The sequence below is a fragment of the Humulus lupulus genome, chromosome 7 (genome assembly GCF_963169125.1).
Source record: "Humulus lupulus chromosome 7, drHumLupu1.1, whole genome shotgun sequence".
Taxonomy (NCBI): Eukaryota; Viridiplantae; Streptophyta; class Magnoliopsida; order Rosales; family Cannabaceae; genus Humulus; species Humulus lupulus.
The window spans coordinates 136,431,576-136,446,982 of record NC_084799.1 but is presented as its reverse complement, the minus strand read 5'-3'; positions in this window follow the sequence as shown (position 1 = coordinate 136,446,982).

Genomic DNA, 15,407 nt, shown 5'->3' with positions numbered 1-15,407 from the left:
GGCCCACCAGAAACTCTACTCTAGTTCTGGTCAGATCCTTTAATCAACATGTTGCATAAGTAATCTTTTTCTCTGTGTCACTGAGATGTCATAACCACCTACTAACTGGTTCTGATATGCAAGAAGATTCAGAACTCTTTCTCAAAGTACATGTAATATCCTGCCTGTCCAAGGAAACTCCTGCCCCTAAGGTGTTCCTTGACCTTGGCAAATCTCTGCAAAGAAAATACCACAACACCATCGTCCAAGACAATCATAAATCCCATTCAAATAATCCTTTGAATGCTCTGCTCATCTGATTCACAAACACTTGGCATTAGACAAATTCTCAAGACATACATAGCACTCCCAATGCTCTTATCTGATAGAAACACAGTCTTTTAAATAACTTTCTCCCTGATCTCTAACTGGTACTAACCAGATCAAAAATCCACTTTTGAGAATTCCATCTCACTCAAAATCTAAGCCTCGAGTTCTTACAACCCTACTGAGCCATCCAATACAGTGCCTTAAAACCTGAATCCATCCGTGGCACCAATCAAATCACCATTCTATCTTTTTCACATAAAGGAACCCTGGAAAATCCCCTAGAAACACATCCAGGAACTCACAGAATAATCCAGTCTATCCTGATCTCACTGGCATAATCTAAGTGGTATCCACCACACTAGCTAAGAGTTCTATGCATCTCTCTATCATAAAACTGTAGCTCTCAATACAGATGTCATCAGCATACCAAATCTATGCACAGTGCCAACTGCCACAAGGCTTCCCACTCTCAAGCCCAAGAGATACTATTCTTTCCTTTCCATTTAAAATTGCCCCACATCTACTTAACCAATCCATATCCCAGATCAAACCAAAGCTAGTCATAACCAGCTTTATCAAAACCACTGAGGAGTCCTTTTCGTCATAACATAACCATGTAATTTTCATAACATCTTTATGCTTCTATATATGCAACAACAAAGGAATAACATGGCACCAAAACCAATCAGCATAACTTAGAAATCAGAACTAGAAAACTGACCTGCCACCCCGAGGAGCTAGTCTCCGTCTCAGACTGCCTCTGAATAAACACTCAAGTTGGAATCGAGCTGTATATCCCCTTTTTCTCATCATCTCTTAGCCTTGGGAAATTCTTGATGATATGCCCAAATGTCACACGTGAAACATGCCTTTGCTCGGCATTCTCCCAAATGTCATCTCCGGCACCGAGTGCATATTGGATAAATCTTCCAGCTTTTCTTTTTGCTTACTCCAATCATTGGAGATACCACTATCTGAGCTCCGTGCTCCCCAGCACTCTTCTTTTCATTGTTTATGCTTTCAACAGAAAGAGCCTTCTCTACCACATGAGCATAGGTAGAGATTTCATGCAATAGGGCAACTGTAATGCCCTGAGCTATTCCAGGATTCAACCCTTGAATAAACATTTCCTTCCAAGCTACATCTACGGTACCAGGGTTAAAGAAAACTTGGGCAACCCATCAAATTTATTAACATACTCGGCTACTATTGCATTACCCTGAACGAGATTTAGAAACTCATTCATCTTAGCAGTCTTGGCTGCATCACAGTAATACTTCTCATTGAACAGCTGCCTAAATTCTTTCTAGTCCATCACAGCTGTGTCTCGTGATACTATTTTCCACCATGTCCGGGAATCATCCTGCAATACATATGTCGCACAAGCCACCCTATCGTGACCTACCAGCCCCATACTGTCAAGAATGGAACTGATCATGGCCATCCATTGCTCAGCTCCGAATGGATCTAGGCCTCCCTCGAAAACTGGAGGGTAATACTCCTGGAATCTTCCACACAGAAATTCCCATCTATTCTCAACCCTAGGCTGAGCCAAGGCTGATGCCACTCCTGGCATAGCAAAGGAAGGGGCGCTCCCCAACAGATTCTGATATTGTCTCAGACACCTAATCTCTTCCTCGTGCCTCTACAATCATGATTGCAAATTTGTGAACATCTACTGAAAACTCTGAAGGGCAGATGAAGAACTCAACCCCTGACTGAAACTCCCAGCCTCTGTATAACCACCACCAGGCCTCATTATCTGCCTTGGATATAAACCTGCTGATTGAATCTGCAGTCAATAACTTGACCCATTAATCATGATAAACATATCAAGAGTTTTTTTCCCCACGGGAACAATCTTACCACACCACATTTACAAACCACTTGTAGTGCTAAAAACATGCCCACGACAATCATAATCCCTGCTCTTCCAACATTCACACCATGCTTCCACTCCAGCATGCATAAATCACAATTATATAATCATGGAGCAGGTAATCATATGATCACAATCATATACATAATCACGGAGCATATAATCATAAAGTCAAGAGTCAGGCTCTATCAGAATCTCATGCTCCCTAATACAATGTGCAGGTAAAGCATCTACATTCTATTTAAGCAGTTAAGCACATAACTACATAAATAGTTACCATTCCCTGAGTGAAGCTATCTTCAGTGACGAGTGTACATGTCCATCTTGTCTTCAGGAACCATAAACCTTAACAGGCTCTAATACCAAAATTGTAACGCCCTAAACTCCAGGGACCATTACGGTACACATTGCAAATAGTGCTAAACTCGCTAATCGAGTCATTTGGCTATAAACGTGTAACTAAGTATGATTAGCGGTTTAGGGATTAAAATTTTTGGTTAAGATGTAACGTTTCATTAGAACGTTTACTGTATACATTGGGATCCCAAAAATATAATTTAAAGGTTTATTACAACAACATATTTACAACCAGCCGATCTAAGCGGCAAAACAGGGTTTAACCCTAGTTCCTCTCCTTCAAACCTCGGCCGTGGTGGTCGAGCAGCTGCATATGTACTCGTCGTCACCTATGATCTCCAACCCAAGGATGGTCCAGCTTTCTTTTGCCTTTACCTGCACCACATAGCACCCGTGAGGCGAAGCCCAGCAAGAAAACTCAATATTCTCATGAACAATCATATCATGATATCAAATCATATCTGGCATGCCTAGCAAACATAGCTTTATTCAAGCATGAAAATAAATTCAAACAATGCTAGGGAATCGAGGATAAGAAATCCTGCCCTCCTGATTGGATGACTATCAAGTCCATCCTAATCAGATGAGTGATTTAACACTAGAGGTTCTGGTAAACCATACTGAGTGACAGAAAAAACAAGCCACAATGGGGCTCTGCACCCAAAGCCATGCAAATGATGATCAGAATGTTCATACAGAGCTCATAGCTCTAAACAGATGAGTGAATATCACTTGGAGGTTCTGTTAACCATACTGAGTGACTGACAAGCAAGTCACTATGGGGCTCGGTGCCCTTAGCTGTGTAACGAAACCATTACCTGGGCTTTCCTGCTATGGCTCTAATCAGATGAGTGACTGCTGAGTAGTCGCTAGCTTAAACAGATGAGTGACTGATGGGTAGTCACTAGCTTAAACAGATGAGTGACTGATGGGTAAGTCACACAAGCGCTTTTAGTTTTCATCAAACTTGAGGTCGGTCCGGAATTAATGCTCTTGTTGAGTCATCTAATGCAGAATGTCAATTAGATCTAATCTTTTTTGGCTTGCTGTAACACCTCAATTTGCTAAAAAGGTTTAGGACCTTGCTTAGCGTGCCTGGAGGGCAATAAGTGAATTAACATTTTAATGTATGAGTTTAAATGAATATGTGATTAGAATGCATGTTTAGGTGGAATAAATATGCATGTGGGCCCCGTTTGTTTGTTAGGGGTAAATTGGTAATTATAACCCGATGTAATAATTGTGTAGTATGATTAATACCACGTGTGGGTGGTGATATTATTGTGATGCCCGTGTCGAGACAGTCTTAGGAAGCTAATTATTTTAAAAGTCACAACGGGATTAAATACTCGGCTCGGGAGGAGCCTAGGGGTATTTTGGGAATTTTATAAATTTAGTTTGAGAGTTAATGGTTAATTGTTAATGGTAATTGAGTAACTTGAGTGACCATTGGTAACTATTGAAAGTAACAATTTCAGATGAGAAAAATGGTAGAATTGTAGGAGAGGTGAAATGGCAAAAGTGCCCTTGAGGTTTAGTTAGGAAAGGAATTACATGGAGGGGTAAAGTGGTCTTTTGGTAGAATAAAGAAACCTTCAGCTGGGGGAAAAGATGATTCATGTTTTAACACTTAAGCATATTTCTGTTCTTGCTGAAATTGGAAGAGAAACTAGAAGGAAAAGGAAAACTAAGGGCAAGAAGAAGAAAAGAAGGGAGCTGAAATTGGGAAACTTAGGAGGAGAATCAAGAGGCTTGAAGCAACTAAAATCAAGTATAGGCTAAGACTTGTTCAGAGGTAAGAGTTTATCCCCTGTTTTGCTAAGTTTCAAGTTTGATTTTTAGAGAGTAAGCATGAAATTAAAAGAGAGTTATGGCTGGTTTTGTTTGGGAATTCAGCTTGGTAATCAAGAGGAATTGACTTAAAGTTGGAATTGGAGGGAGTTCAAAGTTGAATTATTGATTGAGATAAGGGTTCTAAGCATCTTTGAACTTTCGTTTCTGGTGTGGTTTAAGAATATTGAGGCATGGTTTACAATTTTCAAGCCTTGGTTTAAGTTTTAAAAGCTATGGTTTATGTTTCTGAAATCTGAAACCAAAGTGTGGATTATGGGTGTGATTTTGTGCTTGACATTGTTGTTAGTGTTTATAGGTTGTTAAATGGTTCATTTGGGTTTTAAAATTGATTTTGGGTTTTAGGTTTGTGTTTGGGTTGGATTGGAGGTGTTTTGGCTCGGGGAAAATGCAGGGGAAAACCAAAAATTATGGGTTCGCGAAGGGGCGTCGCGGCCCTGTTCTTTGGCGCGGCGGCGCAAGGCTACATCAGGAGTTGGGGGACTTTCTGGGCGCCCAGCCCTTAAAGGGTAGTGCCACGGCGCTAGGCTATTTTCTGGGCAGTGAAATTTTGCAATTTTGGGCATTTTCCCCGGGGGCTCGGGGGATGTTCCCGTTGTATTGTTTTGGGAAATTGGAGGTCCCGAGAGTGTGGGATTGGTCCCGGGAAGTGATTTTTGGATTGGTTAGTATTAAAGGGTGTTTTATATGTGTTGTGACTAGGTTTTCGAAGAGGCTCGGGATAGAGGATCGTGCTCGTGCCTTTGGTGCATTAAGAAGCTCGTGATACAGGTAAGAAAATTGTAGTACCCGTAGAGCAGGGCATGGGCCCATAGTGTTGTTGCAGGGCACGGCCCTAGATTGTATTACCTGTTAGGACGTAGCCTTGATTGAATTATTATATGCTTGAATGTTGTTTGAGTTATGCTATATGTGATTATAGTAGAATGAACGCCAAAGGAGCCGAGAACGGCAGTGGGGCCGGGAATAACACTTAGCACATGGAGTGCTTATTGTTAGGGTGAGACCCCAATGGAAACATGGGATATCCTTATGGTGAGAACCAAGACCCCAGGATTTGGTAACGCTTCCGGGACGGCATGGCCGTATTTGTTTAGTCTAATGGACTATCCGTTTATTTGAGGAATTATCTAATATGTTGATTATCTGATATGCTTATGTTATGTGCCGTGTGAGTTTTCTTGTTGGGCTTCGGCTCACGGGTGCTTTGTGTTGCAGGTAAGGGCAAAGAAAAAGTCAACCAGCCATGAGTACGGAGAGCGTGAAGCGGCGCGTACATGTTTGGCCTGCCCGACTGCTTTGGTTGAGGGCATTTTTAGAAATGGCTGTATAAAACTGTGATTTTGATAGTTAATTATCTGTAAACCTAGTTTGAGTTGTAAATATTTTATAAACCTTATTTTGGGATTCCAAATGTTAGACACTTGGAATTTTCAATGAAATAGGGTGCTTTCAAAGATTACAGCCTTGACTTTTTGTTTAATCACACTTTCATTCTAAAAACCTCGTTTAGCGAGTTAATTGTACATTTTAAACTCACTTAGTAACGACTCTAAGGTAGTAGGGCGTTACACTTGCGTTGAACACGCTAAGGCCGTTCCTGACTTATGAGTCAGCACCATGTGACCAGTGCCCAGTACCACTGCCGAACTTGACTAATGAGTCACAACTTCAAAGTTGATACTGACACCTTTGCCAATTCTGACTAATTATTCAGTGCAATGCACAAGTAAGAGATGCTACCAAAAATATGTCATATGTCGAATATTCAAACGTAGGGCATTCAGCATGCTTACTTAACAGTTGCTAGCACAATTATGATCATGCACAAACACAGAGACTCAAGCTCTGATCAATCTCATAGTCAATATTCATGGCATGCCCTAATCACATGTTTCTCGTGCATTACATGCATCACATTTAATCATCCAGCATGCCTCAATAATAACCATATGCATATGAGCATGATTACTCAGCATTCAATATGCTATCAATGTTTACATTTAAACATCCAACATGCATCAAGAATAACCATGCATGTTACATATGAGGTGTAGTTTTATTACCTTTGGTCCAAGCACAGGTTACCAATAAATGAGCCACAAGCACAATCCCGATTCCAAGCCTCTAGTGATAACCTAGTCACAACCACAAATGATGATCCAATGAGTTCAAGTTCAAAACCAATCCCGGAATCAAGACCTAGCCTCCAAGACATCAAACCCCACTAATCCGAGTAGTAGGAATGATCCCGAGGACTAAAACCATGTTCCCGAGGTCAAAACACCCAAACGTGCTAAAAAACCTGCCTAAGTCGCGGCCCTAGCACATTGGGCCGCGGCCCCCAGCCACATCAGGAACAAGGGCCGCAGCGCCCAAGAACAGGGCCGCGGCCCAACTTCGGGCCAGCCATTTTTTGCCGTTTTCAACCTTTCAAAACCTCCCAAAACATACCTAAACACCTCCAAATCCAAAAATCAAAGTTCCCAAACATCCCCATGATCCAAAACCCATAAAACCCAAGCTTCAAATCTAACAAAAGCTCGTCAAAACACAAAGTCCAATTCAAGCTTAAAAACTTTAAAAAAACTTAAAACTTAAAACTTTAATGACCTCCAATTGAGTCATTTCCAACTAAATCCTCCAGCTAAAAAGCTTCTAATATTCCTGAGGATCGCCATGCCTTGATCCTCGCTCGATTCCGAGTCCTAGAACTCAAGTTACCTTCGAAAATGCGATCGAGAGACGAAAAAGGAACTTAGAGGGAGAGAGAACATACAGAACGTTCTTTTATTATTTTAAAAGGTTACTTCAAGCTTAAGTAGCCTCAACCAAATCCTAACGCTCGGGGTCCCGAAAACACTCTCGGGGGAAAAATAGTCAAAAACTCCAGAATTTCCCCCTGATCTTACTAACTCCCAATTTATCACCAAATATTTATTCCCATTACCCAATAGCCCGGTAATGCTCTAAATACCCCCTTGACTCACTCTGAGTCAAGAATAAATCTCGTTGTGACTTTCCCACTAGCTTACCTCCTAGGATCGTCTTGTGTTGAGTAACCCTAGCATAACCAAATAATAATAAAGCTCCACACACATATCACATATATGCCAAATATGCCCAAAATGGGCAAAATATGAAAATCACCCAATTACTCAGAAATGTGTTCACATGCATATTTAATACACCTAAACATGCATATAATCATTTTATAACATAATAAATCAATTATTGCCCTCCCGGCCTCCTAATCAAGGTCCTAAACCTTATTTGGAAATTTTGGACATTACAGTGCAGTTGTAAAAGCCACTAAGGTGGGTTCCGTTCCCTTTATAAATAAGTGATCCTTTCACTAGCTTTAACAAGATAGGTCTCTGGTGAAATAGTCACCAGCATAAACCTACCTACTAGATAAGTGATCCTTTCACTAGCTTAAACATGATAGGTATTTGATGAAATAGTCACCAACATAAACCTATCGAGTGACCACAGGGTCACTAACATGGGATTCTGCTCCCTCAGCCATGTGACAAAACAGTCACCTAGGCCTTTGGCCCTGGCTCTGAGTAACTAGTCTTAGACTAGACAAGCGCTTACAATTTTCATTGACCTTCGGGTCGGTCCAGCATTAATGCTCCTAGAGTCATTCAACACTGATATCGATTAGATCTAATCTTTGATCGGCTCTGAGTTCATGACCCTTATGCCGTTTCTGACTCTTAGGTCAGTAAAATGCGACCAGTGTTCAACCCGTTGTGAACTTGACTAGTAAGTCACAGCTTCACAGACGTATCTGACACCATTGCCGATTCTGACTAGTAATTCAGTGCCACACACAAGTAAGCAATGCTACCAGGCATATACCATATGTCAAATATCTAAGTACAGGGCATTCAGCATGCTTACTTAACAATTGCTAGCACAATCAGGATCATGCATAATCACAGAGTCTCAAGCTCTACTCAATCTCATATTTAATATTCATGGCATGCCCTGACCACATGTTTCTCGTGCATCACATGCATCGCATTTAAACACTCGACATGCCTCAATAATAACCATGCATGTCATATACAGGGTGCAGTTTTCTTACCTCTGGTTCGAGCGAGAATTAGAATAAGAATGACCCTTGAGAACGATCAACCATTTAATCCCTTGGTGGTCACCTAGTCATAACCAAATATAACCTCCATCAATTGAAATCAACAATAATAGGATCTTGACCCAAACCCCACTCTCGGGACCCCGAAATGTACCCACACGGTGAGTACATTCAATCCCGGGCCTTAAGGATTGAAACCCCGAGCCACAAACCCTTAAAAACATCAAAACAGAAATTTGAAGAAGTAGGGTAGCACTGTAGCGCTACCCCCCCTAGCACCCCAGCGCTCAAGACAGACCAAAACTGCCCCAAAGCCACCCTAGGTAGCGTTGTAGCGCCCCCTTGTGGGCGCTTTAGCGCTACCACCAGCTTGAAGTGCCCCTGAACTTCTCCCCTTTGACTCCTCCATCTCCAACTTGATTCCAATACTTCCAAACATAAAATTAAGTCCCAATTGAACCCAAATATAATCTACACACAACGTAGGCATCACAACCCCAAGAACCCTAGCCAAAACTCCAATCAATTCCCAACTTTCCAACTCAAAAACACGCTGAAACTTAACTAAAAAAATGAGCAAGAACAAGAGTTTTAATGGCTAAAAACTCACCTCAATCTTAGCAACACACCCTCTTCATTGGTAGAGCATAACCCTAGCTTATCACAGCTTGGTTCATCAAAAAGAGCTTGAAAATCCAAAGAGAAATGGGGGAGAAATGACCATCGGGAGAGAAGGGAAGGAGACTCTGTTTTCTACATCTTTCTACAACCTTAATGGTTAATATATATCCTTTAGGATGAAAAGACCTAAATTCCCTCAAGTCTAAAATATACCTTAACAGCCACCAAGGGCACAATCGTCCTTTCGCACCTATTTCGTTAATCATAATTAACACCCTCCAACTCCCGTTATTCTCAATATTCTTGAATACCAATAAATCATATCTCGTTACCCTTTAATTCCCAGCAATGCTCTAATTATTAAAATCACCCCGAGACTCACCCCGAGCCCCGAACTTAATCCCGTTATGACCAGATCGAAAACTTGCATTCCATGATCGTCTCATGCTGAAAGGCTCGAACAAATCTACATATAATGTGGTACCATTCATAACTCACCCACATGCACAAAAATACACAATTACGCCCTCAACGGGCCAAATTACCAAAACTCCCTTATAATGAAATATGAAACCATATGCATGTGTTTATCATCATATCATAATATAATTCACATAAACATGCATTTAATCATTTGATAATATAATAAATCAATTATGACCCTTTCCTAATCAAGGTCCTAAACCTTATGAGGGATTTTGGGGCATTACACAAACAATCTACAAAATAAGTTAATGACTTGAAATAATTAGCTAAAACAACAGAACTTGCAGGTCCAAGACCCCCAAAATTAATAGAAGCACTGATGTTAAGCCATTAGGAGAAAACGACAATTGGGCTATAAAATTTTTATCTCTAAATGTTCACCTTCAACTCTGTTTTATACTGTAACCATCCATGAGATCAAACTCTTGCAGTTTACAATACCATATTGTAATTTTGTTATTTTTATGGACATTAAATTTGTATCAGTATTAATCATAACTTAATGGGAAGAAATCAAACTCTTAAGAACCTGTTGTCACGATATTCTTGAAGAAATCTAATAATAATTACAGTACAAGCGAACCAAAATTAGGAAAATAGAATTGATATTGAAAGAGAGAGACAATGAAACAGAGCACATAGACGTGAGAAGATGAGATGAATAAATATGGGTTCAATATATGATATATATGAATAAATATGGGTGAAGAAGAGACTGACCTAACCCTATTATATATGAAGAGAACGACCAGTACGCAGTGAGAGAAATGGTGAACGACGGAAGAAGCTGTTGTCGAAGCTGAGGAGGGTTGTTGTCACGACCGAAGTGAGAGAAACGGTGAAAGACGGAGGGAGAGTCGCTATTGTGACTGGAGTTGAGGAGGGAGGGTCCTTTGGGTCGCTGGAGGAATGAAGAAGAAGAAGAAAGAGAAATGGCGGGGGTGTACAGTGAAGAAGAAGACGCGGGATACATAAAAAAAATTGGCTTTTATTTTCAATGCCCTAATTTTTAAATGGTAAGTCGGCCCATTAGCAATTGACCTATAATGTAACACGATAAGTCTCTTCTACATCCGAGCTACGATGCAGCATGATAAAAAAAAATTACGCCACAAGTCGTTTGTAGCATAACCGACCTATCATGTAACATATTAAGTCATTTCTCACACAACCGATCTACCATGTCACATGATAAGTCATTTGCCACACAACCGACATCTCACCTCCTTTAAAAAATTATTAAAGAGATACTCTAAATTATTTTATAAAGTTTTTGTTAAATTATAAAACTATTAAATCATAATATTTTCTTAGTTATAAACACTAAATTAATATTTTTTAATTCCAAATAATTAATAAATATATATTTCAAAAATTATAATATATGTAATATTAATAAGTATATATTTTTTATACTTATTTCATAACCAAATAAATTATATGTATATATATATGTATTATTTAAATAAAGTAATATATTTTAAAATTCAAATAATGTAAAATCAAATTAGAGTATCTTCAATAATACATTTTTATAATGACATGATAGGTTAGTTCCCACACAACTGACCTACCATGTCACATGGTAAGTCTGTACCCACACAACCGACCTACCACGTTATTTAAAAAATATATATTAAATAGATAATCTAAATTATTTTATAAATTTTTTTATTTTAAATTATAAATACTATTTAATTCAAATATTTTCTTGTCTATAAAAATTAATTTATTTATTTATTTTTATTTCAAAAATATTAATATATGTAATATTCATAAATGTATATATTTTTTATACTTATTTCACACACAATCAAATAAATTATATGTATTGTTTAAATACTTTAATATATTTTAAAATTCAAGTAATGTAAAAATAAATTATTTCATAAGTTTTATTTATTTATTTTGAATTGTAAATACAATTAAATAAAAATATTTTTTATTTATAAAATATAATTATTTTTGTGTATTATAAATAATTAGATTAATTTAATTCATTTATCTATATTTCAAATATTAATTTGTTTAAATTTTTTACATTTATTTCATACACTAAAAGTTTATATATATTTATAGTTTAAATAAATTAATGTATTTTAAAATAATGTAAAATAAATAATAATGTGACATGATAAGTAGGTTCACAACCTACCATGTCATCTATATGCATGGAAGTCGGTTCACATAGAACCGACCTACGATGTCTACATGGTAAGTCGGTTCCCGCACAACCGACCTCCCATGCTTACCTTTGACATACATGATAGGTCGGTTATGTCTAAACCGACTTATGAGCATGTGTTAAGTCGGTTTAAGCAGAACTGGCCTCTCATGGCCGATGACTGATGTCCAAATTGTAGTAGTGAATATTAAACAACTTAATATGAGATAATCTAGAATATGTTTCTAAAATTGAATTCAAAGATAAATAATGATAAGAATACTTACATTATAGGTAGCGGAATGAATGAATCCTTCCTTTAGTTTCTCTAACCCTTGTATCCTTTCTGTCGCAGGGTATTATAAAAAAAACTGAACCGATCTTCAATTTTCTTCACATTGTTCCAAAGTATCCTTAGAATCACTTAGACTAGAGTGGCAATTCTCAACACATGAGATAGATACAGAGAGAAGAAGAGAAAATAACAATAAGGCTTAGAAAAGGACTTATTGTAACGACCTAAAATTACTAATAAGGCCCTTAAGCCGATACTTGACTCGGGCCAAGTCAATGGGTATTTTGGGTATTAGACGGTTATTTGGGTTATCGGGTTATGGAAATAAATAATTGGAGATATATTTGAGGTTAGGAAGCCTAGGTGGGAATATTGGGGAATTTTACCATTTTGCCCTCTGGGACGTTTTCGGTACCCCAAGCCTCGGGATTGACTGAACTAATTGAGGATAGACTAAACAGAACTAAGGAAAACAGTGGAACTTACCCAAAACGACCTTTCTTTCTCTTCTCTCTCTCTCTCTCTCTCAAGGGAAACTACAGAAAACTAAGGAAACTTGGCTAGAAACTCAGTGGATTGAGTTGAGGTTTTGGAAGATTAACCTAGTAGTAGCTAAGGAATCTAACCAGGAACTGAGGTAAGCATTGAATTACACTTTTGGTCATTTGATTATGTAGCTTTGGGGCTGGATTCTAAGAGTTCTTGGGTTCTGACTTTAACGGTTGAATTAAGGCAGAAGACTTGGGAGTTAGCTCAGCAATTTTTTGGAGGATTGGTTCTTTAGTAAAGGTAAGCTTCAATTTATGGTTTAGTGTTTGAATTCTGGGATTTTTTTACTGGTTTTGGTGTTCTTAAGCTTGTGGGTTTCAGAGATTAAAATGTTATTTTGATGAGTTTCTAGGCCAGGTTTCTGTTGGGTTATGTTGCTGATTGCATGTTAGAAAGTTTGTGATAATTGGATTGTATCATTAGGATGGTTTTGAGTGGATTTGAGTGAGGTTTGAGAGATAAAAATGGTGGATTTTCTGGGTTCGAAGGGGTCGGGCCGCGAATCATATCTTGGTGTGTCGCGGCCCTTCGAAGCACATTGGTGCTGGGAAAGAAGGGTGGGCCGCGGCATGGGGAGTGTTGAGTCGCGGCCGTGTTTGTTTTCGGGCGAGGTTGGGCCTCTGGTTGGGGGCAAGCCACAGCATAGGGTGCTTGGGTCGTGGCCCTTAAGGGAATTCTTGGCCTTTTGGAGCTTTTAAGCGCGGGAACCTAACCTAGGGTGCTCGGGATCGATCCCACTACCGTGTTTGGTGGAATTCGATGTCCCGGAGGTTAGAACTCTATCTGGAAACCTTTATAAAATTATTGATGGAATCCTTTATCATGGTTGTGACTAGGTGTACGCTTGGGCTCGGGGGTCGTCTTTCCTAATCAAAGCACTTGGAATTAAAGGTAAGAAAATTGCACCTGTTTATGTGGATAGGATGGGACTAAGTGTTCCCTATATTTGTATGCACTGTTATATGATTGTGATAAACCATGTGAATATGTTGGGACTAAGAGCTCCCTATAACTGTATGAATGTCATGAGGTGGTATTATGCCATGGGGACATGTGATAAACAGCCTAAGAGTGTCAGAATCAATACTTGCGCACAGGGCGCGGCTCAGCCACTAGTAGTTGAGGACAGCTTAATAATCACTGAGCTCGGTTTAAGCAGGTCGGAGTTAGTGGGGTGAACACTGGGCTTGGCCTCAGTGAGCCAAAGACAGTGTATTAAATAGAGGGTGCGGCCTACGGGCGTTGACCCTAGTTGTTGCTTGACATGTATACTATTGTTTAATTGATGTATATGATATGTTGAATATATGGAAACTAGATTATTGGTTATTGACTGTTGTCCTGGATTGAATGAATGCTATGGCTTGCTGGGTAATTCATTAATGTCTTGTAAATTATTTGGTTATGTTCTGTGAACTACTTGGTTATTGATATTGATTGTGCTATGATATTATGTTTTCTTGCTAGGCCTCGGCTCACGGGTGCTACGTGGTGCAGGTAAAGGCAAGGGTAAGATGGTTCGACCATGGGTTGGTGAGCTCTGGGGGCGAGGGGTACATTGCCAGCTGCTCGGCCACCATGGTCAAGGGTTTGTATAGGGATGGAGACCTAAAATATGTATTTTTCCATTAGAGTGGCTTCGGTTGTTTATAACATTTGGAAACCCTTTAAATGTGTCATTTAAACCCTGATTTGGGATCCCATGTATCAAACATTTGTTTTAATGAAAATTATTCGCTTATAACCAAAATCTTTTAAACCTAACCTGTTTATGTCTTTAGACTCACACTTTTATTTAAATGACTTGGTTAGCAAGTCTCGCACTATTTTAAACACAGTGTAACGGTCTTGGTTATCCAGGGCGTTACACTTATGTTTAGAGAGAATCTAAAAGCTATCAGAAATCCAGTCTCTGTCATCTGATTTCAACTCTCACTTAACATTCCTTTTATAGGCTCTATTAGGTCATTTATTTAATTAAAATATCAATAAAATAATAGTCAATTAACAACCCTAGGTCGAAATTATCATGGGCTTTAGGCCCCTGAAATTTCCTATTTAATTATAAGCCCGTTGAACTTAAAATCAAGGCTTGTATTATTTTCTATTGATTTAATTAATTAAATAATTATTTAAACCCTTTATCAAATTAATTATTTATAACTTGAACCTTGATTTAAACTTATTTATTAATTTATATACCAATTTATCTTAATTAATAAATCTGCCATAATTTCTCTTTTCTTCTCTAAATTGTATAACTCTGTGAAACTATCCAAAATTCACTTTGTCAACTTTGATAATTCTAATTGATAATTAAATCAATTAATTGACACTATCTAGATGATTTTATCCAAGGTACAGTGGGGACCATGGGCCTATGAAATCAAGCTCAAATAAGTTATCATAAATCTAACAAATAAATTTACTAACTTATTAATTCCTCGTGACTCCACTAAAGACTCGGAATTGCACTCTTGAATTCATAGAATGCTCTATAACAAATATAGATATGCTATTTATTATCCATTGTTACAACCATAATTTTCACTCAATCCTCTATAGACAGTCTACAATGAGATGAGACTAAAATATTGTTTTACCCCTTATTGTATTTTATCCTTAAAACACTTAGTTCCTTGTAAATGATATTTCAGTAAACTAATATTAATTACTGCAATGAGATCTCTATCATTTAGCACCTTGAACCAAACTAAAAGGAAACCATCATTTCACTTCTTCATCAAAAGCTATAGATGTTCATATCTATGATTAACGCTCCCACTCAATT